Consider the following 22,943-nt stretch of genomic DNA (forward strand, 5'->3'; position numbering starts at 1 on the left):
ATACATATGTAAAAAACAAATTAATATCCTCCATTTGGAGAATTATGACACTGTCATCTAATGACACAGTTTTGAGGAGAGTACGCAGACTGCCTCTCTATTAAAAACCGGTCCCATGAATCTTCACCTCAGTAACCAGGCCCGGTGCACGTACCTTGCAGATTCAAAAACAACTTTCCCTTCTATAGAGTACATTAACAGTTGCATGGCTTTGTTAATAGTACAAACTCTTCGTTTTTTAAATAGTGGTTTCAATCACAAGTGCCTTAAGTTGAGAGTAGTAGGACACATTAACATCAAATGTATTCATGTTTCATCAGCAGAACCACACAGTGGACCTAGTCCAGATCTCGATGTTGACCATGATCCGGTATGCCACGCAGTGTGTAAAATCCCCAGTCTCATACGTACAAACAAGGATCGCTCATAAGGTGGGTGATTTTCACCCAAAAAAGGCTCACTAAATTCCCTGTCACTGCACTAAAAAAACACTCGGGGGCTTTCTTCAGAGAGGCTCATTTTGTTTACAACTTTTCCAGAGATTTCCTTTTGGCATTTGCTTTAAGATCTGCTTTTGAAGACTTCCAGCAATTCAACGGATTATCCCAAAGAGCTCTCATGTCCCACATATACAATATTTGTTTTACGTGGGACAACCATCCACAGCCCCTTGCCCTCTCCAAAAGTAAGAAATTTGTTAGGGCCTCCCGGTATGTTGATAATCCCGGAGAAGTCCACAATCTCACCCAAAAAAGAACACGTTTGAGGGCAAACTGTTCGGCTACGGGAAAAAACACCAAAAAAGACCAAAATACATTAACACCAATGATGTCGGTGCACTTGTAGGCAACAAAATGTTTTTTCAAGAACTTGTTTTCAATACATGACAGAGCAGACAATTTGATGTAACCCCACAGTTCCGACCCATAGAGAGTTACAGGCATAAAGCTCCAAGGCTGGCGAAATTGCCCCACTACCCTGGCTTAAAAAAAAAAAAAAATAGATTCCACCACTATATTTTCCCAAGTTCATCTTGGCCTTAGCCAAGTGGTCAGACCACACCCCTGATTCATTGAAATACCTCCCAACATTTGCTAAAGACGTTTCCTCCCTTTTACCTCTAAAAAAGAAAAAGAAGATGATTTACCGCTGGCGGTTAATACTCCAAATCCCAAATGCAATCCTCTGGAACTGAGAATTTGGGTTGTACACTGCCATTCTGTCACTCATAACCAGGTGCATTTACTGTGGCTAACAAACTTGTGATTATGACCCAAGATCCTTTTTCCTCCTACACCCCACAGTATACTAAAAACTAAACAATATAGCTAGCACTGAAAATGCTCCATCCTCCTGCTGTGACATCAAGGCAGTTGATATAACTTTCATAATCCTCTATTATGATGTGGAACGGATCAAGAGTAAGACTCGGACACAGTGTCATGTTAAGTGTTGATTATAAACTGTTATTCATCACAATAATAAAGGGTTTGGGAGCTATTCATTCCTAATCCTAAAAGGGGGTTCTCTGCCTCAACAAAAATAAGGAACATCTGTGCCAGGATGTTAAACAAAAGTGCGTCCTCCGGCCTGTGTCTAAAACCCTAAACTGACCCTTGCACACTAAACTCAATAAAAAGGGTAAACATGGGGAATTCTGTAAGCTAGTTACTTGTAGCTTTCTCTGAGTTCAAAAGAAAGTTCTAAGGGGTTGAAAACAAAGGAATAAAGTTCCACCAGGAAAAGGGTCTTCCCTTCCACTAGATTTCTTCTGTTAGTTTGAATGTCACTTTATCACAGTTCAAGGAGAGATGCTCTTCCCCGAGTCTCCTTGAAATACACAGTTCTTTTAAATATTCTGTTTATCTCACTCTGCATCTCAATTAACCTTAAAGGGGTATGGTTGTTCCCTTTTCCTTTTATTGTTCCTCGTTTTACTACTGGTGTACTCTCCTGCCCGGGTATTGCGAGTTTATCACTGATCCTAAGAGGTATGTGTGACGAATCAACTTCCAGGGCAGCAGTGGTCCGGGGATGAATATCGGTTTCTAAACAATCAATCAGCCCGACACCTCTAGTACACCACAAGGGATCCAAACAGATTGGAAACACAAGCAGATTATAAAACCCTTTGCCCAATTTTGGTATTGAAGGCTCGTCCCCAAAATTGCACGTATACCTGAGACCAAATAAAGGGACACACCCTGCTAGGGAATGAGACTAAGAGAATAATTGCAAGTGAAAATTAATTTATACAAGATAAATTGCAAGCAGAGAACTCTGCTGCCCGATAGCACTCTGCCAAACAATGCACGGGCAACACCTTATGAACCAAAATAATGTCATGAGCGATGTAATGACATACAGTACGAAATGACAGTTTCAATTGGTTGGCCCATATAACACAACATGTGCCATAGGTGATGTCTGGCTGCAATTGGTTACTGGGTTTGAGTCGATCATGGAGCATGTGGGTCAGCTGGGCTCATCTCTGCAGTGAAGGTCGGTGTAGTGCAAAAAGAGTTACATAGCTAACTAATCTAAGCTAAACAATGGGCATTTGTTCAGAGTGAATAACTATGGACATAAAAATTAGTGAATGAGCGGGGTCTTTTAGAGCCCACTGGCAGCTACCCCAACATTCTGACCCCTGTACCTGGAGGTTAATAAAACAGTGTCCTGACCTAAGCGCCTGCCCGGTGGGTTTTTGATCAACCTGATGCCTCATGATTTGATTAGACGGGTGTTATGTTTTAGGGCGGATGTATTGGTGTCTGGAATTAGGGCGATGGTGTGGATCCCCACCTGGTTACGGAGAAGGGTCAGATGTGTATCTGTATCAAAAGATTGGTGGGGCTTGAGCTCAGTGGACTGTGGCCTGGTGAGGTAGGGGTCAGGGGTGCAGGTTTGTGGCGATTAATAGGCATACGGACTGAGGCCTGCTCGGGTCTCACACAGTACGAATGAGCTCATCTGTTCTGGGATGATACTAAAGGTTGCAACAATGAATGGCTGGACTTCCGTGAGAACGGGGCCTGTGCGGAGCTGGCAGGAGGCGGAGGCAGTCTGGGCTGCCTGGGAGAGGCGCTGGGCAGGGGGAGAGACAGTGTTTAGAGATCATATTGGGCCTAGCAGAAAATGGCATCAGGGCTGTCTAGGCAGATACAGACCTAGTTATTTGTTTGCCCACTACTGTTCATTAGTGCGAATAATAGACGGGGTAGGGGGAGGTGTTTTTATTCAGCGTGGGAATGGTGAGGGGGCACAAAAGACCATGTGTCCCGCCAACAGTATCGTGGACAGAACGGCAGGCTTATCTCCGAAAGGTTGTGGATTGTTGGTTAGTTGCAACACAGCGAAATACAATTTTTGCCCAATGATAAAGGGACTGTCCGGTTGAGTCTGTATGAAAATATCTACTTTATTATTATCACAACAGAAGGTTCTAGTACACTACAAAATACAACCCACCCTGGAATGCAGAGGACAGACATTTTAAAAGACGGAAAGGGATGCACTCTCGATACTGACAGGTCGGTATGGTAATTCATCACAACAGTTCAGGGATGCTTGGTTTCAGCACAAAGGGAGCAATGGGTCATTAAGTGTCACTAGGGGCCTTCGGAGAAGGACCAAGCGGACAGAACCGCAATGTACCTGGTGTTTGTAGGTGTTTTTGGTGCTGTGAGAAACCTGAAGGTACTCTCACACCTACACCCCAGGGATCTTCTGTCCAGTTGGCTTTTGGATCCCGACCTTGGGGGTGGACAAGCGAGGGAGGATCACCTGGATGGAGAGTCCTTAGGGATTGGAGAGAGGATGCCTAAAGGCGAGAAATGGTATCACCCCTTCACTAACACTGACCTACCCAACCCACCTTGAGTCTTCATGGGATATGGTCAGTCCTTTCCAGTTTTTCCCTGTAATCTTTCATCAAGTACAGAGACGAGGAAGAGGCAACTAAGGGTAATGCACACTTCATATTGTAATCAATACACACAAGTGTGTCTCAGGTTAACAAAATTAACATGACACTTAAAAAAAAAACATTTTCTTTATGTTTTAGAACACCACATTAATTACAGCACTTTCCCTAAAACAAAGATTTCTTACATGTGCAATAAAATAAGAGTATTCATAGGCAACCAAAATACATTTTAAAAGTGCAAAGTATTTCCCATTCTTCCCACAAAGGGAAGGCACAACACAATTACATGAAATAACATACAGAAAAATACAGAATCTTGTTCTCATATGATGCCAGAAATATAGTGGTACTGAAAACAACTTATAGGCCGATTCATGGAATAATTAGCGCGGCGCAAGTGGGCAAAAACGTGCGATTCGCAGTGGAATAGCGAAAATCGCAGTGAACGTGCGAAAATCGCACGAAAAGCAGCGCACGTCGATTCATGGAAGGCCGTGCGCGAGAAAACCAGCGGATGTGCGAAAAAAAAGTGCGCGGCGCACGTTGGCGCACGTTGGCGCACAGGCCATCTAACAGCGTGCGCCAGGTCACAGCGAAAATCGCACAGGCCACAGCGAAATTCGCACATAGCGCGGCGCACGCAATAAAAGTAGGCGGAACACGGGCGTAACACTCGGAATGGGGAACAACTTGCCAAAACGTGGGCGTCACGGGGGAAGTACAGGGCACAAGTGCGCGGAACGCCCACACGCTCGCCTACAACACGTATTCATGGAATAGAATAGGGGAAAAAAGCGCACGCTCAAACCAGCGCACAGGCACAAACACGACCGCCACAAGAAAGGAGGCGGTAGCGTCTCTGCTGCTGTAAGAAATGTGCGCCAAAAGGTGCGCCAACAAATAGCACCTATATACTGCCATGATGAATGTCCCATACTGTGGCCCTCCAGGAAAAATGACGTGCTAAGGGGTACCCACAAACACGGACACCCGCTGACAAAAAATACGTGTGCATGTATACCGGGGTGCGCGGGAAGTGTCACACGCGATTTGCAGGGTACGTGCATCACAGGGGTTCGCGTGAGGTAATTCACACGATCGGGCCTGGGGGAGCGGGCTACGTGTATTACAGGGGTTCGCGTGAAGTTCCTCACGCGATCAGGCCTGGGGGAGCGGGCTACGTGTATTACAGGGGTTCGCGTGAAGTTCCTCACGCGATCGGGCCTGGGGGAGCGGGCTACGTGTATTACAGGGGTTCGCGTGAAGTACCTCACGCGATCGGGCCTGGGGGAGCGGGCTACGTGTATTTCAGGGTTTCGCGTGAAGTTCCACACGCGATCGGGCCTGGGGGAGCGGGCTACGTGTATTACAGGGGTTCGCGTGAAGTTCCACACGCGATCGGGCCTGGGGGAGCGGGCTACGTGTATTACAGGGGTTCGCGTGAAGTTCCTCACGCGATCGGGCCTGGGGGAGCGTGCTAAGTGTATTTCAGGGGTTCGCGTGAAGTTTCACACGCGAATAGCCTGGGCGCGTGAATTTGAGGGGTGCGCGGGAAGTTCCACACGTGATCGGGCCTGGGGGAGCGGGCTACGTGTATTACAGGGGTTCGCGGGAAGTTCCTCACGCGATCGGGCCTGGGGGAGCGGGCTACGTGTATTACAGGGGTTCGCGGGAAGTTCCACACGAGAATAGCCTGGGCGCGTGTATTTCAGGGGTTCGCGGGAAGTTCCACACGCGAATAGCCTGGGCGCGTGAATTTCAGGGGTGCGCGGGAAGTTCCACACGTGATCGGGCCTGGGGGAGCGGGCTACGTGTATTACAGGGGTTCGCGTGAAGTTCCTCACGCGATCGGGCCTGGGGGAGCGGGCTACGTGTATTTCAGGGGTTCGCGTGAAGTTTCACACGCGAATAGCCTGGGCGCGTGTATTTGAGGGGTGCGCGGGAAGTTCCTCACGCGATCGGGCCTGGGGGAGCGGGCTACGTGTATTACAGGGGTTCGCGGGAAGTTCCACACGCGAATAGCCTGGGCGCGTGTATTTCAGGGGTTCGCGGGAAGTTCCACACGCGAATAGCCTGGGCGCGTGTATTGCAGGGGTTCGCGGGAAGTTCCACACGCGAATAGCCTGGGCGCGTGTATTTCAGGGGTTCGCGGGAAGTTCCACACGCGAATAGCCTGGGCGCGTGTATTTCAGGGGTTCGCGGGAAGTTCCACACGCGAATAGCCTGGGCGCGTGTATTTCAGGGGTTCGCGGGAAGTTCCACACGCGAATAGCCTGGGCGCGTGTATTTCAGGGGTTCGCGGGAAGTTCCACACGCGAATAGCCTGGGCGCGTGTATTTCAGGGGTTCGCGGGAAGTTCCACACGCGAATAGCCTGGGCGCGTGTATTTCAGGGGTGCGCGGGAAGTTCCACACGCGAATAGCCTGGGCGCGTGTATTTCAGGGGTGCGCGGGAAGTTTTACACGCGAATAGCCTGGGCGCGTGTATTTCAGGGGTGCGCGGGAAGTTTTACACGCGAATAGCCTGGGCGCGTGTATTTCAGGGGTGCGCGGGAAGTTTTACACGCGATTTCTGCACGGTACGTGTATTTCAGGGGTGCCGGGGAGTCCCACATGTGATTTCACAGTGTGGGTCCTCCCAGGTGTACCCTGTACACCCTCCACGGCCCCTGCAGGCACCCCACACCACAGGGGACTACCCTGCATCCCTGGTCATGTCCCGCAGGCAGCCCACCCAACATGGGCATGCCCCCCAGCAAAGGCACATGTCTCCTTGAACTAATGAACACCAACACATGTCCCCTTGCACCCCCACCCCCCAGCACTGTGGGGCACATGCCAGCAGTCCCCCACCCATGTCCAACTCATGTCCCCCACCACCCCCACCCCCCAGCACTGTGGGGCACCTGCCAGTAGGCCCCCACCCATGTCCAACTCATGTCTCCCACCATCCCCACCCCCCAGCCACCAGGGTCACCCTCCACCAGGGCCCCACTCATGTCTCCCACCACCCCCACCCCCCAGCACTGTGGGGCACCTGCCAGCAGGCCCCCACCCATGTCCAACTCATGTCTCCCACCACCCCCACCCCCCAGCCACCAGGGTCACCCACCACCAGGGCCCCACTCATTTCTCCCACCACCCCCACCCCCCAGCAGTGCAGGGGCACCCTCCACCAGGGCCCCACTCATGTCCAACTCATGTCCCCCACCACCCCCACCCCCCAGCACTGTGGGGCACCTGCCAGCAGGCCCCCACCCATGTCTCCCACCACCCCCACACCCCAGCACTGTGGGGCACCTGCCAGCAGGCCCCCACCCATGTCCAACTCATGTCTCCCACCACCCCCACCCCCCAGCCACCAGGGTCACCCTACACCAGGGCCCCACTCATGTCTCCCACCACCCCCACCCCCCAGCACTGTGGGGCACCTGCCAGCAGGCCCCCACCCATGTCCAACTCATGTCTCCCACCACCCCCACCCCCCAGCCACCAGGGTCACCCACCACCAGGGCCCCACTCATTTCTCCCACCACCCCCACCCCCCAGCAGTGCAGGGGCACCCTCCACCAGGGCCCCACTCATGTCCAACTCATGTCCCCCACCACCCCCACCCCCCAGCACTGTGGGGCACCTGCCAGCAGGCCCCCACCCATGTCCAACTCATGTCTCCCACCACCCCCACACCCCAGCACTGTGGGGCACCTGCCAGCAGGCCCCCACCCATGTCCAACTCATGTCTCCCACCACCCCCACCCCCCAGCCACCAGGGTCACCCACCACCAGGGCCCCACTCATTTCTCCCACCGCCCCCACCCCCCAGCAGTGCAGGGGCACCCTCCACCAGGGCCCCACTCATGTCCAACTCATGTCTCCCACCACCCCCACCCCCCAGCCACCAGGGTCACCCACCACCAGGGCCCCACTCATTTCTCCCACCACCCCCACCCCCCAGCAGTGCAGGGGCACCCTCCACCAGGGCCCCACTCATGTCCAACTCATGTCCCCCACCACCCCCACCCCCCAGCACTGTGGGGCACCTGCCAGCAGGCCCCCACCCATGTCCAACTCATGTCTCCCACCACCCCCACCCCCCAGCCACCAGGGTCACCCACCACCAGGGCCCCACTCATTTCTCCCACCACCCCCACCCCCCAGCCACCAGGGTCACCCTCCACCAGGCCCCCACTCATGTCCCCTATCACCCCCACCCCCCAGCCACCAGGGTCACCCTCCACCAGGCCCCCACTCATGTCTCCCATCACCCCCACACCCCAGCAGTGCAGGGTCACCCTCCACCAGGCCCCCACTCATGTCTCCCACCACCCCCACCCCCCAGCAGTGCAGGGGCACCCTCCACCAGGGCCCCACTCATGTCCAACTCATGTCCCCCACCACCCCCACCCCCCAGCACTGTGGGGCACCTGCCAGCAGGCCCCCACCCATGTCCAACTCATGTCTCCCACCACCCCCACACCCCAGCAGTGCAGGGTCACCCTCCACCAGGCCCCCACTCATGTCTCCCACCACCCCCACCCCCCAGCCACCAGGGTCACCCTCCACCAGGCCCCCACTCATGTCCCCCTGCACCCCCACCCCCCTGCCACCATGTGCAGCCCCCACCAGGTCCTCACAATCCCCAATCATGTGCGTAATGGTCAGCCTCCACAGCCAAAAAGACCTACCAAGTAACCCATTCACCCACATGGAAATGGAAATCACAGGTTACACCCCCAATGTACATGAAGCAAATGAACCCATGTCCGTCACACACATATTTTCAAATTGAATGGGAAAACACACAACATGACATGCATGAAACCAAGGAGATGAAACCACACAGTGAACAATGGAAAAAAAAATGTATTGAAAAATAATACAAATGCCAAAGAAAGAAAACTAACTACAATCTAAATGAGAAAAAATAAGCTGCATGTCCGCATAAAAACACAAAACTAGAAAATCAAATCAAAAAAATTATGTCCAAAGTGAAATGTAAAAACTCTCCATGCAACAAAGAACTATGTACAAAAATAACAAGGGTCCATCATCACAACTGAACTAAGGAAACCTCCTAAAAAACCTACCTAAATATCAACTATATACAAAAAGTGGAGCAGTGTCCGTCGACTCCAAATAATAATAAGAACGAAAGGAAACCTAAAACTAAAGAACTATATACAAAGGCGGCGGGCAAGTCCAGCGGCTCACTCTGTGGTGTTCCGGGCCAGGGCATCATCGAACTCCTGTTCGATGTCCCGGAGGCGGTCCAGTTCCATGGCCCCGAGGGTACGCAGGGACGACGCCGTGTCCTCCTCCAACCCCCTGCGGATTGCCTCGAGGCACTCGGCCCGCCTCAGGGCCCTCCGCATGGAGTTCTCCGCCCTGACCATTGTGAGCCGCGCCTCTTCCGCCCGCCGCCGCTCCGCACCTATGGCGTGGCCCAACCGCTGCCACACGGAAGACACTCTCTGTCCTGGGTCCTCCTGCCCTCCGGCCGATGCCTGCCCCTCCGATGTCGAAGGCCCCGAGCCTTCATGGCTCCCACCATCTTGCTGCTGCTGCTGCTCTGCCTCTGCCCGTGCACTGCCTCCTGCTGCCTGCACATCCTCCGCCGGCTGGGGTGCACCTGTTGATGTGGCCACCCCTGCTGGACGTCCGACTCCCGACTGTGGCAGGGATGCCTCCTCCACCAGCCTGGCCGCACTGTCAGAGGCAGCTCCACAGGGCACCCAGGTGACTGATGGGTGGGAAGATGGCACAGAGGACGACTGGCGCGTAGGGGGTCCAGTTGAGGAGGGGGTCGGAGCAAGCCCCATCAGACAGCGGAATCTGGCCTGGGTGACCTGTCCCAGCAGGCTGACGTGGTCAACGAGCCATTCGAGATGACGTGCAGTCTCTCCATGAAAAGACTGCAGGTCACCTCGCATGGCCCGTTGACGCAACGCCACACCAGCCAGGACAGGCTCAACCCGGTCCTGGATGGCCACGTCCGCAGGCAGAGGAAGGCCAGTTGACGTCAGCTCATCCCCTGCCTGAAAACGGGTCTGGACGTAGGCATCCCTGCTGGTGCAAGATGATGCAGGGACAGGATCGGGGACAGGATTGCACACAGGCACCTCCGCGGCTGCCTGTGCTGCCTCCTGTCCCTGGTCCTGCACTGCACCACTAGCACCAGTGGGATCCCCACCTCCAGACCCTGTCTCTGGTGCTTGCGCGGCCCCCTCCTCCACCAAACCCCCCACCAACCTGGATGACTCTGTGCCATCTTCCCCTGTTGGGCCCTGTGGGGTCCCAGCTGCCCCTTCTGCTGCCGAGGAGTCCAACTGCAACCTCCGCCTCTTGGACCTCCCCCCGGCAGCTGCGGCCTGGGACGCGGCACCGGACTCCTCACTCCCCGACGAGATGACAACACGGGAGGGGAGCCGGGCCTTGCGTCTCCGGCTGGCGGTCGGATCCCCGCCGCTGTGCTCCACAGCACCTTCTCCGCCCTCTTCATCAGTTGACGCTGCAGACAGGGAGAAACAAAACACAGGCATCAGGGCACTGTACAATGGACACATACACGCATGACAGTTGCACATGAGTGGCATTGGCAAACCTCAGACATGTCATCACAATCCCCAACACACATGTCATTGCAACTGGCACACATGAGCCATACCACAGCCATATCGCAACTGCCACCACCATCCCTACACATACAACAGCATCAGCAGCCAAAGGGGAGCCATACATCACATGCAACACAGGAAGTGCACCACACATGTACACACACCACCACACTTGCATGCATGTCTACACCTCTGCCAAGTGTCGCACTGTTCAGACGGGCATCCATGTCACATCTGCCAATCAGGCTTCCACATACCGCTGTCACATGCATCCATGTAGCATCACTGTTGCACCTTTGACAAATACACACACATGCACATGTACACAGTGCTCATACATGCAGCCGAAAACAACATACATGCCTGAGATCACGGACATGTCTACTTACATACACATTCATCCAAACATGTGTGCACGCACAACTGCATTTGCCATGCAAGCCCACACACACAAGCACCATCCATGTCTCACACATCACAGCCCTCGCATGTGTCAGCCCCATGGCCCTGTACACCCCCACCCATACTCCACCCCATACAAACAGATGTGCAACCGGCACAATGGGGAATGATCACCACACGCCCTGCTCACAACCAGGATGCATGTACACTCACCGCTCGACTCCAGACGGCTCTGCTTCTCTAGGACCTGGACGTGGAGCGCTGGGGATATGCGTTCCAGGACCCCCATCTGTTCTTCCGACAAGTGGCCCCGGCGCCCCTTGGCATCCGCTGCCTTCAAGAGGCGCCGGGCCTTGTTCAGGGTCCTGGACCTGAAGTCCTCCCAGCGCTTCCTGACATGTTGTAAGTCCCGGACTGCCACCCCCTCCGCGTTGATGGCAGTCACGATGTCTGTCCAGATCCGAGTCCGTCCTTCCTTGTCGGCGCGGGAACTTCCAAAGAGGGCATCATACTGCCCCAGGACTTGCTCCACCAGGACACCAACTTCGGTGGCACTGAAGCTGGTGCCCCTCTGCCTCTCTGGCCGGGGGTTGTCAGTGGTCACAGATGGTGTTAGCCCCGACATGACAACCCCAGAGGCAGGAGTGGGTGGGCAACTGGGTCCTGGGGCTGGGCTGTGGAGCGATGGAATTCCAGTCGGGAGTCTTCGGTTCCAGCAGGGGTGGTCACAGCAACAGCACCCCTGGCTGATGTGCAGGCAGCAAATGGCAGTGCACGTGGGCAGCAGGCAGTCAGGCAGCAGCAGATAGCAGGTGGGAGCGTGCTCGGGGCTCTGGGGGGCAGTAATTCGGCCTTCTGGGCAGGAGCGTGGTCTCCCGTGTGCTCACGCGTGGCCAGCTTGGTACGGAGTGAATTGGCACGTGAAAATCCTGCACGTCAGCGTGAAAACCGAGGAAAGGCCCTAAGCGCGTAAGCGCGTCAGCACGCATACGCAATTCCATTGGACCAAAGGCCCTCAGCGCGTAAGCGCGTCTGTGACGTGACCCGCACGGGTGTTTCCCACACAGCACGTGATGACAGAGCACACGTGGAAAGACTGCACGTCAGAGTCTCATTGCGTGTGATTGGTGGAAATGGCCGTACACCGTGATACACGTGCGCTGACGTACTTGCGTGTGTAAGTGTCCGCGCACACCTCATATACACGTACATAGGCCAATCGCGTGTACACGCACTTTTGTCCAATTACACGCGATGAGACTCTGACGTGCAGTCTTTCCACGTGTGCTCTGTCATCACGTGCTGTGTGGGAAACACCCGTGCGGGTCACGTCACAGACGCGCTTACGCGCTGAGGGCCTTTGGTCCAATGGAATTGCGTATGCGTGCTGACGCGCTTACGCGCTTAGGGCCTTTCCTCGGTTTTCACGCTGACGTGCAGGATTTTCACGTGCCAATTCACTCCGTACCAAGCTGGCCACGCGTGAGCACACGGGAGACCACGCTCCTGCCCAGAAGGCCGAATTACTGCCCCCCAGAGCCCCGAGCACGCTCCCACCTGCTATCTGCTGCTGCCTGACTGCCTGCTGCCCACGTGCACTGCCATTTGCTGCCTGCACATCAGCCAGGGGTGCTGTTGCTGTGACCACCCCTGCTGGAACCGAAGACTCCCGACTGGAATTCCATCGCTCCACAGCCCAGCCCCAGGACCCAGTTGCCCACCCACTCCTGCCTCTGGGGTTGTCATGTCGGGGCTAACACCATCTGTGACCACTGACAACCCCCGGCCAGAGAGGCAGAGGGGCACCAGCTTCAGTGCCACCGAAGTTGGTGTCCTGGTGGAGCAAGTCCTGGGGCAGTATGATGCCCTCTTGGGAAGTTCCCGCGCCGACAAGGAAGGACGGACTCGGATCTGGACAGACATCGTGACTGCCATCAACGCGGAGGGGGTGGCAGTCCGGGACTTACAACATGTCAGGAAGCGCTGGGAGGACTTCAGGTCCAGGACCCTGAACAAGGCCCGGCGCCTCTTGAAGGCAGCGGATGCCAAGGGGCGCCGGGGCCACTTGTCGGAAGAACAGATGGGGGTCCTGGAACGCATATCCCCAGCGCTCCACGTCCAGGTCCTAGAGAAGCAGAGCCGTCTGGAGTCGAGCGGTGAGTGTACATGCATCCTGGTTGTGAGCAGGGCGTGTGGTGATCATTCCCCATTGTGCCGGTTGCACATCTGTTGGTATGGGGTGGAGTATGGGTGGGGGTGTACAGGGCCGTGGGGCTGACACATGCGAGGGCTGTGATGTGTGAGACATGGATGGTGCTTGTGTGTGTGGGCTTGCATGGCAAATGCAGTTGTGCGTGCACACATGTTTGGATGAATGTGTATGTAAGTAGACATGTCCGTGATCTCAGGCATGTATGTTGTTTTCGGCTGCATGTATGAGCACTGTGTACATGTGCATGTGTGTGTATTTGTCAAAGGTGCAACAGTGATGCTACATGGATGCATGTGACAGCGGTATGTGGAAGCCTGATTGGCAGATGTGACATGGATGCCCGTCTGAACAGTGCGACACTTGGCAGAGGTGTAGACATGCATGCAAGTGTGGTGGTGTGTGTACATGTGTGGTGCACTTCATGTGTTGCATGTGATGTATGGCTCCCCTTTGGCTGCTGATGCTGTTGTATGTGTAGGGATGGTGGTGGCAGTTGCGATATGGCTGTGGTATGGCTCATGTGTGCCAGTTGCAATGACATGTGTGTTGGGGATTGTGATGACATGTCTGAGGTTTGCCAATGCCACTCATGTGCAACTGTCATGCGTGTATGTGTCCATTGTACAGTGCCCTGATGCCTGTGTTTTGTTTCTCCCTGTCTGCAGCGTCAACTGATGAAGAGGGCGGAGAAGGTGCTGTGGAGCACAGCGGCGGGGATCCGACCGCCAGCCGGAGACGCAAGGCCCGGCTCCCCTCCCGTGTTGTCATCTCGTCGGGGAGTGAGGAGTCCAGTGCCGCGTCCCAGGCCGCAGCTGCCGGGGGGAGGTCCAAGAGGCGGAGGTTGCAGTTGGACTCCTCGGCAGCAGAAGGGGCAGCTGGGACCCCACAGGGCCCAACAGGGGAAGATGGCACAGAGTCATCCAGGTTGGTGGGGGGTCTGGTGGAGGAGGGGGCCGCGCAAGCACCAGAGACGGGGTCTGGAGGTGGGGATCCCACTGGTGCTAGTGGTGCAGTCCAGGACCAGGGACAGGAGGCAGCACAGGCGGCCGCGGAGGTGCCTGTGTGCAATCCTGTCCCCGATCCTGTCCCTGCATCATCTTGCACCAGCAGGGATGCCTACGTCCAGACCCGTTTTCAGGCAGGGGATGAGCTGACGTCAACTGGCCTTCCTCTGCCTGCGGACGTGGCTATCCAGGTCCGGGTTGAGCCTGTCCTGGCTGGTGTGGCGTTGTGTCAACGGGCCATGCGAGGTGACCTGCAGTCTTTTCATGGAGAGACTGCACGTCATCTCGAATGGCTCGTTGACCACGTCAGCCTGCTGGGACAGGTCACCCAGACCGGATTCCTCCGTCTGATGGGGCTTGTTCCGACCCCCTCCTCAACTGGACCCCCTACGCGCCAGTCGTCCTCTGTGCCATCTTCCCACCCATCAGTCACCTGGGTGCCCTGTGGAGCTGCCTCTGACAGTGCGGCCAGGCTGGTGGAGGAGGCATCCCTGCCACAGTCGGGAGTCGGACGTCCAGCAGGGGTGGCCACATCAACAGGTGCACCCCAGCCGGCGGAGGATGTGCAGGCAGCAGGAGGCAGTGCACGGGCAGAGGCAGAGCAGCAGCAGCAGCAAGATGGTGGGAGCCATGAAGGCTCGGGGCCTTCGACATCGGAGGGGCAGGCATCGGCCGGAGGGCAGGAGGACCCAGGACAGAGAGTGTCTTCCGTGTGGCAGCGGTTGGGCCACGCCATAGGTGCGGAGCGGCGGCGGGCGGAAGAGGCGCGGCTCACAATGGTCAGGGCGGAGAACTCCATGCGGAGGGCCCTGAGGCGGGCCGAGTGCCTCGAGGCAATCCGCAGGGGGTTGGAGGAGGACACGGCGTCATCCCTGCGGACCCTCGGGGCCATGGAACTGGACCGCCTCCGGGACATCGAACAGGAGTTCGATGATGCCCTGGCCCGGAACACCACAGAGTGAGCCGCTGGACTTGCCCGCCGCCTTTGTATATAGTTCTTTAGTTTTAGGTTTCCTTTGTTTTTTCTTATGATTTGGAGTCGACGGACACTGCTCCACTTTTTGTATATAGTTGATATTTAGGTAGGTTTTTTAGGAGGTTTCCTTAGTTCTGTTGTGATGATGGACCCTTGTTATTTTTGTACATAGTTCTTTGTTGCACGGAGAGTTTTGACATTTCACTTTGGACAAAATTTTTTGGATTAGATTTTCTAGTTTTGTGTTTTTATGCGGACATGCAGCTTCTTTTTTCACATTTACATTGTAGTTAGTTTTCTTTCTTTAGCATTCGTATTTTTTTCTAATACATTTTTTTTTTACATTGTTCACTGTGTGGTTTCATCTCATTGGTTTCATGCATGTCATGTTGTGTGTTTTCCCATTCAATTGGAAAATATGTGTGTGACGGACATGGGTTCATTTGCTTCATGAACATTGGGGGTGTAACATGTGATTTCCATTTCCATGTGGGTGAATGGGTTACTTGGTAGGGCTTTTTGGCTGTGGAGGCTGACCATTACGCACATTGTGAGGACCTGGTGGGGGCTGCACATGGTGGCAGGGGGGTGGGGGTGCAGGGGGACATGAGTGGGGCCCTGGTGGAGGGTGACCCTGGTGGCTGGGGGGTGGGGGTGGTGGGAGACATGAGTTGGACATGGGTGGGGGCCTGCTGGCAGGTGCCCCACAGTGCTGGGGGGTGGGGGTGGTGGGAGACATGAGTGGGGCCCTGGTGGAGGGTGACCCTGCACTGCTGGGGGGTGGGGGTGGTGGGAGACATGAGTGGGGCCCTGGTGGAGGGTGACCCTGGTGGCTGGGGGGTGGGGGTGGTGGGAGACATGAGTTGGACATGGGTGGGGGCCTGCTGGCAGGTGCCCCACAGTGCTGGGGGGTGGGGGTGGTGGGAGACATGAGTGGGGCACTGGTGGAGGGTGACCCTGGTGGCTGGGGGGTGGGGGTGGTGGGAGACATGAGTTGGACATGGGTGGGGGCCTGCTGGCAGGTGCCCCACAGTGCTGGGGGGTGGGGGTGGTGGGAGACATGAGTTGGACATGGGTGGGGGCCTGCTGGCAGGTGCCCCACAGTGCTGGGGGGTGGGGGTGGTGGGAGACATGAGTTGGACATGGGTGGGGGCCTGCTGGCAGGTGCCCCACAGTGCTGGGGTGTGGGGGTGGTGGGAGACATGAGTTGGACATGGGTGGGGGCCTGCTGGCAGGTGCCCCACAGTGCTGGGGGGTGGGGGTGGTGGGAGACATGAGTGGGGCCCTGGTGGAGGGTGACCCTGGTGGCTGGGGGGTGGGGGTGGTGGGAGACATGAGTGGGGCCCTGGTGGAGGGTGACCCTGGTGGCTGGGGGGTGGGGGTGGTGGGAGACATGAGTTGGACATGGGTGGGGGCCTGCTGGCAGGTGCCCCACAGTGCTGGGGGGTGGGGGTGGTGGGAGACATGAGTTGGACATGGGTGGGGGCCTGCTGGCAGGTGCCCCACAGTGCTGGGGGGTGGGGGTGGTGGGAGACATGAGTTGGACATGGGTGGGGGCCTGCTGGCAGGTGCCCCACAGTGCTGGGGGGTGGGGGTGGTGGGAGACATGAGTGGGGCCCTGGTGGAGGGTGACCCTGGTGGCTGGGGGGTGGGGGTGGTGGGAGACATGAGTTGGACATGGGTGGGGGCCTGCTGGCAGGTGCCCCACAGTGCTGGGGGGTGGGGGTGGTGGGAGACATGAGTTGGACATGGGTGGGGGCCTGCTGGCAGGTGCCCCACAGTGCTGGGGTGTGGGGGTGGTGGGAGACATGAGTTGGACATGGGTGGGGGCCTGCTGGCAGGTGCCCCACAGTGCTGGGGGGTGGGGGTGGTGGGAGACATGAGTTGGACATGGGTGGGGGCCTGCTGGCAGGTGCCCCACAGTGCTGGGGGGTGGGGGTGGTGGGAGACATGAGTGGGGGCCTGGTGGAGGGTGCCCCTGCACTGCTGGGGGGTGGGGGTGCAGGGGGACATGAGCAGGTGTGCAGGGTAGTCCCCTGTTTTGTGGGCTGCCTGCAGGGGCTGTGGAGGGTGTACAGGGAACACCTGTGAGGACCCACCCAGCCTAATTGCGTGTGATAATTCCCGCACACCCCTGTAATACACGTACCAAGCCAAATCGCGTGTGATAATTCCCACGCACCCCTGTAATACACGTACCTGGCCAAATCGCATGTGAAACTTCCCGCGTACCCCTTTAATACACGTACCCTGGCCAATCGCGTGTTGAACTTCCCGCGTACCCCTGTAATACACGTACCCTGGCCAATCGCGTGTTAAACTTCCCGCGTACCCCTGTAATACACGTACCCTGGCTAATCGCGTGTATAACTTCACGCGTACCCCTGTAATACACGTACCCTGGCCAATCGCGTGTTAAACTTCCCACGTACCCCTGTAATACACGTACCCTGGCCAATCGCGTGTTAAACTTCCCGCGTACCCCTGTAATACACGTACCCTGGCTAATCGCGTGTTAAACTTCCCGCGTACCCCTGTAATACACTTACCCTGGCTAATCGCGTGTTAAACTTCCCGCCTACCCCTGTAATACACGTACCCTGGCCAATCGCATGTTAAACTTCCCGCGTACCCCTGTAATACACGTACCCTGGCTAATCGCGTGTATGACTTCACGTGTACCCCTGTAATACACTTACACTGGCTAATCGCGTGTTAAACTTCCCGCGTACCCCTGTAATACACGTACCCTGGCCAATCGCGTGTTAAACTTCCCGCGTACCCCTGTAATACACGTACCCTGGCTAATCGCGTGTATGACTTCACGTGTACCCCTGTAATACACTTACCCTGGCTAATCGCGTGTATGACTTCACGTGTACCCCAGATATGCACGTTACCCGCTTTGCGTTCCTTGTTTGGCTGCCCTGTAAACTGGTCCAGGGTTAGCGCAGACCTTTGCGATGATTTAGCGATTTTGCTGGCTTTTCCTTGCGCGAGGGCGTTCTTGGGGGCGTTACTGGCGCTGCTGCTGGGTCGCTGCGATACTCTGCGCCACGGCTGGTTTGGGAGCATGAAATCCATGAATACGCTGTGCGCGGAAATCGGTTTTATCGCACGTGCCTGGCGCAGTCAATCGCACGCGGACACTCTGCGCCAGCCGATTGCGACACTTTTCTGCGAATTTCTATGAATTACCCTGTTAGTAGTTTATGCAGTTGTCGGTCCAACAGTATTAATGTATAGAGAAGACATTTGAACAAGATAACAGTCTCCTATGAGAGATTAACACAATCGTGAACTCAGAGTAGGTCCATGTGTAAAGTGGACCATGCGCTAGTTTCAACCAAGGCCGAGGAGGGGGTCGGTTTTCATCAGGTCTGGATGTATGGTAAACGTTATAGAATTATTGTTTTCAAACGGACTTCCAATGGCCCAGAGAATACATACACACACAAAGGCATCAGTGTGTATGGAGAAAGGATACATAGAATAGAAACAGAGTAGCATCAGCACCACCCCATGGCATACGGAGCTCCTCAAGGGATCATATAGGTGTCCAGTCCTCTGGGGCTTTCTTGGGGCGCTTCCTGCATCTCTAACACCTCGTTTTCCACCCGCGCAACACCACTGGCTCCGCGAGACACCAAGAGGACTACAGGTACGCAATGAAAGTGAGCCCTATAAAATTGTGCCGGATAGCTTTTCATTGCTTTTCCTGCTCTGTCCTTTAGTGGCCTTTGACAGTTCACCACAGAAAGTCCATCCACATTTTGGAGTATTAGTTTGGTTTTACTTGCAAGTTTCTAGTTTAAGGGCCCATTTTCTGAAAGAGAAACAAACGTTTAAAGACCCGTCTGCAGTTTGGTCCTACTACATTCCAAAGTGATATACCTGAGGTTACAGAGCACTTAAAACTTCATCACAAAAGTGGCCCATTGTATCTCTATTCAAACTATTAAAAGCATAATGCCTTCTGACTGACCCAGTTACTTGGCTCTAGGATTTTATGTGAAACCGTTCAATTTACAAGTGAGTTGGGGAGATGTCATCTGACTATATGTGTCCAAGACTAATCTACCAATCACATTGTGGGACTGTTGTATATGCAATTAAGTCTTTCTACTCCCTAGAGTGCCAATGGTTGTTTAAGGTGCTGAGATCTTTCTGGTTTGGCGATAATATCAGTCCGTGGTTGCAATTACTGTATAATAAGCTAATGGCGAGGGTAAAGGCAAATGATTGGGTTTTGCCTCAGTGGATATTAGGGGGAGGGGCGAGAAAAGGATGTCCGGTATCTCCCATTTTATTTTCAATGGCCTTGGAACCGTTAGCGACATATTTTAGGTGGGAGATGAGAGGCAGGTATATTAGTGGGAGGGGTGAGATACTGATTCTCTGTACACGGATGACCTATTGATATAAGTGTGTCTAACCCGTTGGAGAATATGTTGATGATATTGGAGATACTGGGTCATTTTCATACACGGTCATTCACATGTTCCATGATACTGAAGAGACGTTTGTGTACAATAGTGGGAGGGTGTTGTCGAGAATTGGGGAAGGGGTCCAGTTTTGGAAAACATTACCTCTGTCATTGATGGGAAGGGTGGCACTATGCAAAACGGTTATTCTTCCAACTTTGTGGTACTTCTTCACTAACACCCCGTATAACATTAAAACATTTTTCTTTAAAATTCTTGATGAAAGAATTCGGTAGTCATTATGGAACACAGGAAAGTGCAAGGTGTCTTTGGCAACTTGGAGGGGGTCTTCATTTACCGGACTATAAACAGTATTTTATGGTGGCTCAATTACAAGCGGTGCTTATTTGGCATGACAGAAGAGGGGATATTTTGACTGGATTGCTAAGCGTTCTTTCGAAATATCGACAGGGGATCGACCTGCTGTGGGGCATGGTGGGAGGTAAAGGCACCACTAACGTGCTTCAAGTGGTTTGGAAGAAACTCTACGCTAAATTACATGTTAATGTTAAAGGATATTTGTACCGTGCACTATCACCACCGGAGTGGTCCCCTGGCGCTCTGGCAGCTCTGAAAGAGGAGGGGGGGTGAGTTAGTGGGAATAGGCTGTAAAAATGAAAGAGCAGGCAGTGATGTGCTGATGGCAGCCTCACCCCGGTGGGTCCGTCGGCTGGGCCTGGGGTGTTTTACGGTCGGTAGTCGTCATGTGCTGTTGTGGAAGTCTATGTGGGGTATTCGCAGATGGGTTCTGGCGAACTGGAGATCTTGCAAAAAACTCTGGACCCTGACTTTGAGCAAGGGTGGAAGTTGATTGGGGTCAGATATTGAGTGAGAGAAGTATATGGAAACAGTCCTATTGTCGGACGACGTGCATGTGAGGTGGGTAGGATTGGGAGATGCATGGGATGTCTGGCATTTGGTTGGGAGGGACTTTGAACAGGGGCAACAGATGAATCTTTATGTTAAGTGTAAATTTGAGCCTGTAGCTGATGCCATCATGGCATGGGGCCTCATTCCGAGTTTGGAGGCAACCATGGCGCTATTTGACCATGGCTGCCTACTAAACCGGTTCCGACTCTGACCTTGTTCAATGGGGACTTACCTGTCTAGTCCGTCCTTTGCGGGACCGGTAAGTCCCCATTGAAAAAGGCAATCCCCATTCCCATTTGAGCCCCCATAGGACTCAATGGGAATGGGGAGGGAGCTAATAACGGTACCGCAATTTGCGGTACCATTATTAGCTCTGAAGTCCCTCAACGGGCCCCGTAAGGGACCCGCTAAGGGACCTCGGAATAGGGCGCAAAGGGATTACCGGCACCGATGTCCTTAACGGTGCCCGGTATCCCTTTGAGCCCACCTCGTAATGAGGCCCACAATTTGTTTGTGCACTGAAAATTTGACTAAAAAAGTTTTTTTTAAAATAATTTGTTGACCCAGATTTGGTTTCAACCTCAATTATTGGGATTCTGCCACAACATCCTTTTGCAAGAAAATTCTTGATCAATCTGATATCTTTAGGGACGAAGCACCCTCTGTACTCCTACCTCAGATGGGGACATACTCCGGTCTCGGAAAGTCCAAATATGACATGAGATCCAGAACTCAGTTTTCAAAAGCATGAACTGAACATGAAGGTCCTGCTGCCTCTTCCTTTGTAGCAGGATATCCTTTCTCAACAGGAGGTTAATTTGGCACCACCGGTTGTGGCGGCTGGGGTTGGTGTTCAGGCTCCTGTGGTTCTGGAGGATGCTCCACTGGTGCTGGAGGAGGAAGATCGGGTATTTCCGAGGTTTTAGGTGCCTCCTGTGGAAGAAATTGCCTGAAAAGATCTTTAAAATAATTATTCATTGGTTTGGAATACATGAGGATTTAATATTTTGTGAAAAAAGCCTCCCCAAAGCACTAGGTCGACTGATGTTGAGGAGTTGGGATAGGTGTGTTGACTGTTCTGCCTCCAAGATTCAACTGACAGCAGCTGCCACGAAGGTCGTGTTAGCCACAGGTACTCATATTATAATAGGGATGAAGAGGGAGGAAGGGATAAGTTTTAAGGCAACAACTATCTCATATGTAGTGTCCATATAATCCTCAGGCTAAGGTGTCCCTTTCCAAAGAAGGGATTGTGTCAATGAGTATAGGAACAGAAAACAGTGAAGGAAATGGCATTTGTTGCAACATTCTGAGGAGCCGTAATTTTGACAGAATTTGTGGTAAAGTGCGTCACAGGTTTACTAGATACCTCAGGCGGTATGGCCATTAATTTGGAGATCTTGTCTTGAATTTGAGTGTTTTATCCCTTTTTGAGGTATCCCCAGCAATGGCTTTTTTTATGGTCTTTGGGTGATCGTCCAATCTTTTCGATCTTGCAGGATCTTTGTCGTGGCTGGTACTCTTTTAAGCCCCTTTCTGGGAATTCTCGATGCCATGAGTACCCCTCATTCTATAATCTTTCGCATGAACATAAAAAGCATGGCACGATCTCAACTATTTTAACTCAATTTCAACTATTTTAACTCAATTTCCAAATCGATTTTACCATACATTGCTGCTTAGTTTACGTTGGAATCTTCTTTTAACTAAGGAGGTTTTGCTGAAGAGAAGAGTAATTGCCCCAATTGAAGCCTCATGTCGATTTTGTGGTGAGGAGCATACCTTTGAAACGACCAAGCATTTATTGCTTCAATGCGATGCACTAAAGCCACAGAGGGATAATCTGATGTGGAATCCTTAAAGAGATGATGTGTCAGTATACACAATATTTCAGACGGGATAGCGGTCGCATCTTTGTTGAAGTCCTTGAATTTGGGTTAAGGTGATGCAATTATATTTTCCTATGAACCTATAATGGAATCTATGTGCATAGGGTAGTATGAATTATTACAGATTTTATACTTCTTGAATTCATTTAGTTTTATTAATAGGGCTAAATCAACATTTTTAGTAGTTCTGTGAAACAATGATTCTATAAGGTGGATGTTTTAAATGTTTTATATTTATGATTGGTGTATTTGCTTTTTATTGAATTTGTATGAGCTGTTTTGTCCTTTCTAATAATATGCACTTTTTTATTACTTTTTACTTTAAGGTTTTATTTAAAAACAAAAAAAAGTTATGTTACTCCTGTTCCTTTAACCCCAAGATGGGGATCGTTTGCTTTGCCAGTGGCTGTTTTAGTCCCTGGAAGGAGAACCTCGGGATGCCCCTGGCACCTTTAGCCCATGAAAGGGGAACCTCGGAGGATCCCCTGGCCTCCAATCTAGTCCAACTATGGGGTACCCAAGAAAAAGCGAGACTCTACGCAACCCCTGCCAGAATGAAAAATGT

The 22,943-nt window shown here is 53.5% G+C and overlaps 1 protein-coding gene across 1 annotated transcript in view; it reads right to left on the minus strand.

The window, feature by feature from the left end:
• KCNN2 (potassium calcium-activated channel subfamily N member 2) overlaps window positions 1-22,943 on the minus strand; it is a 752,674-nt gene that overhangs the window by 578,074 nt on the left and 151,657 nt on the right. The gene's annotated exons all lie outside the window — the stretch shown is intronic.

This window comes from Ambystoma mexicanum, chromosome 6p, assembly GCF_040938575.1.
Source record: "Ambystoma mexicanum isolate Mex_15411 chromosome 6p, UKY_AmexF1_1, whole genome shotgun sequence".
Classification (NCBI taxonomy): domain Eukaryota; kingdom Metazoa; phylum Chordata; class Amphibia; order Caudata; family Ambystomatidae; genus Ambystoma; species Ambystoma mexicanum.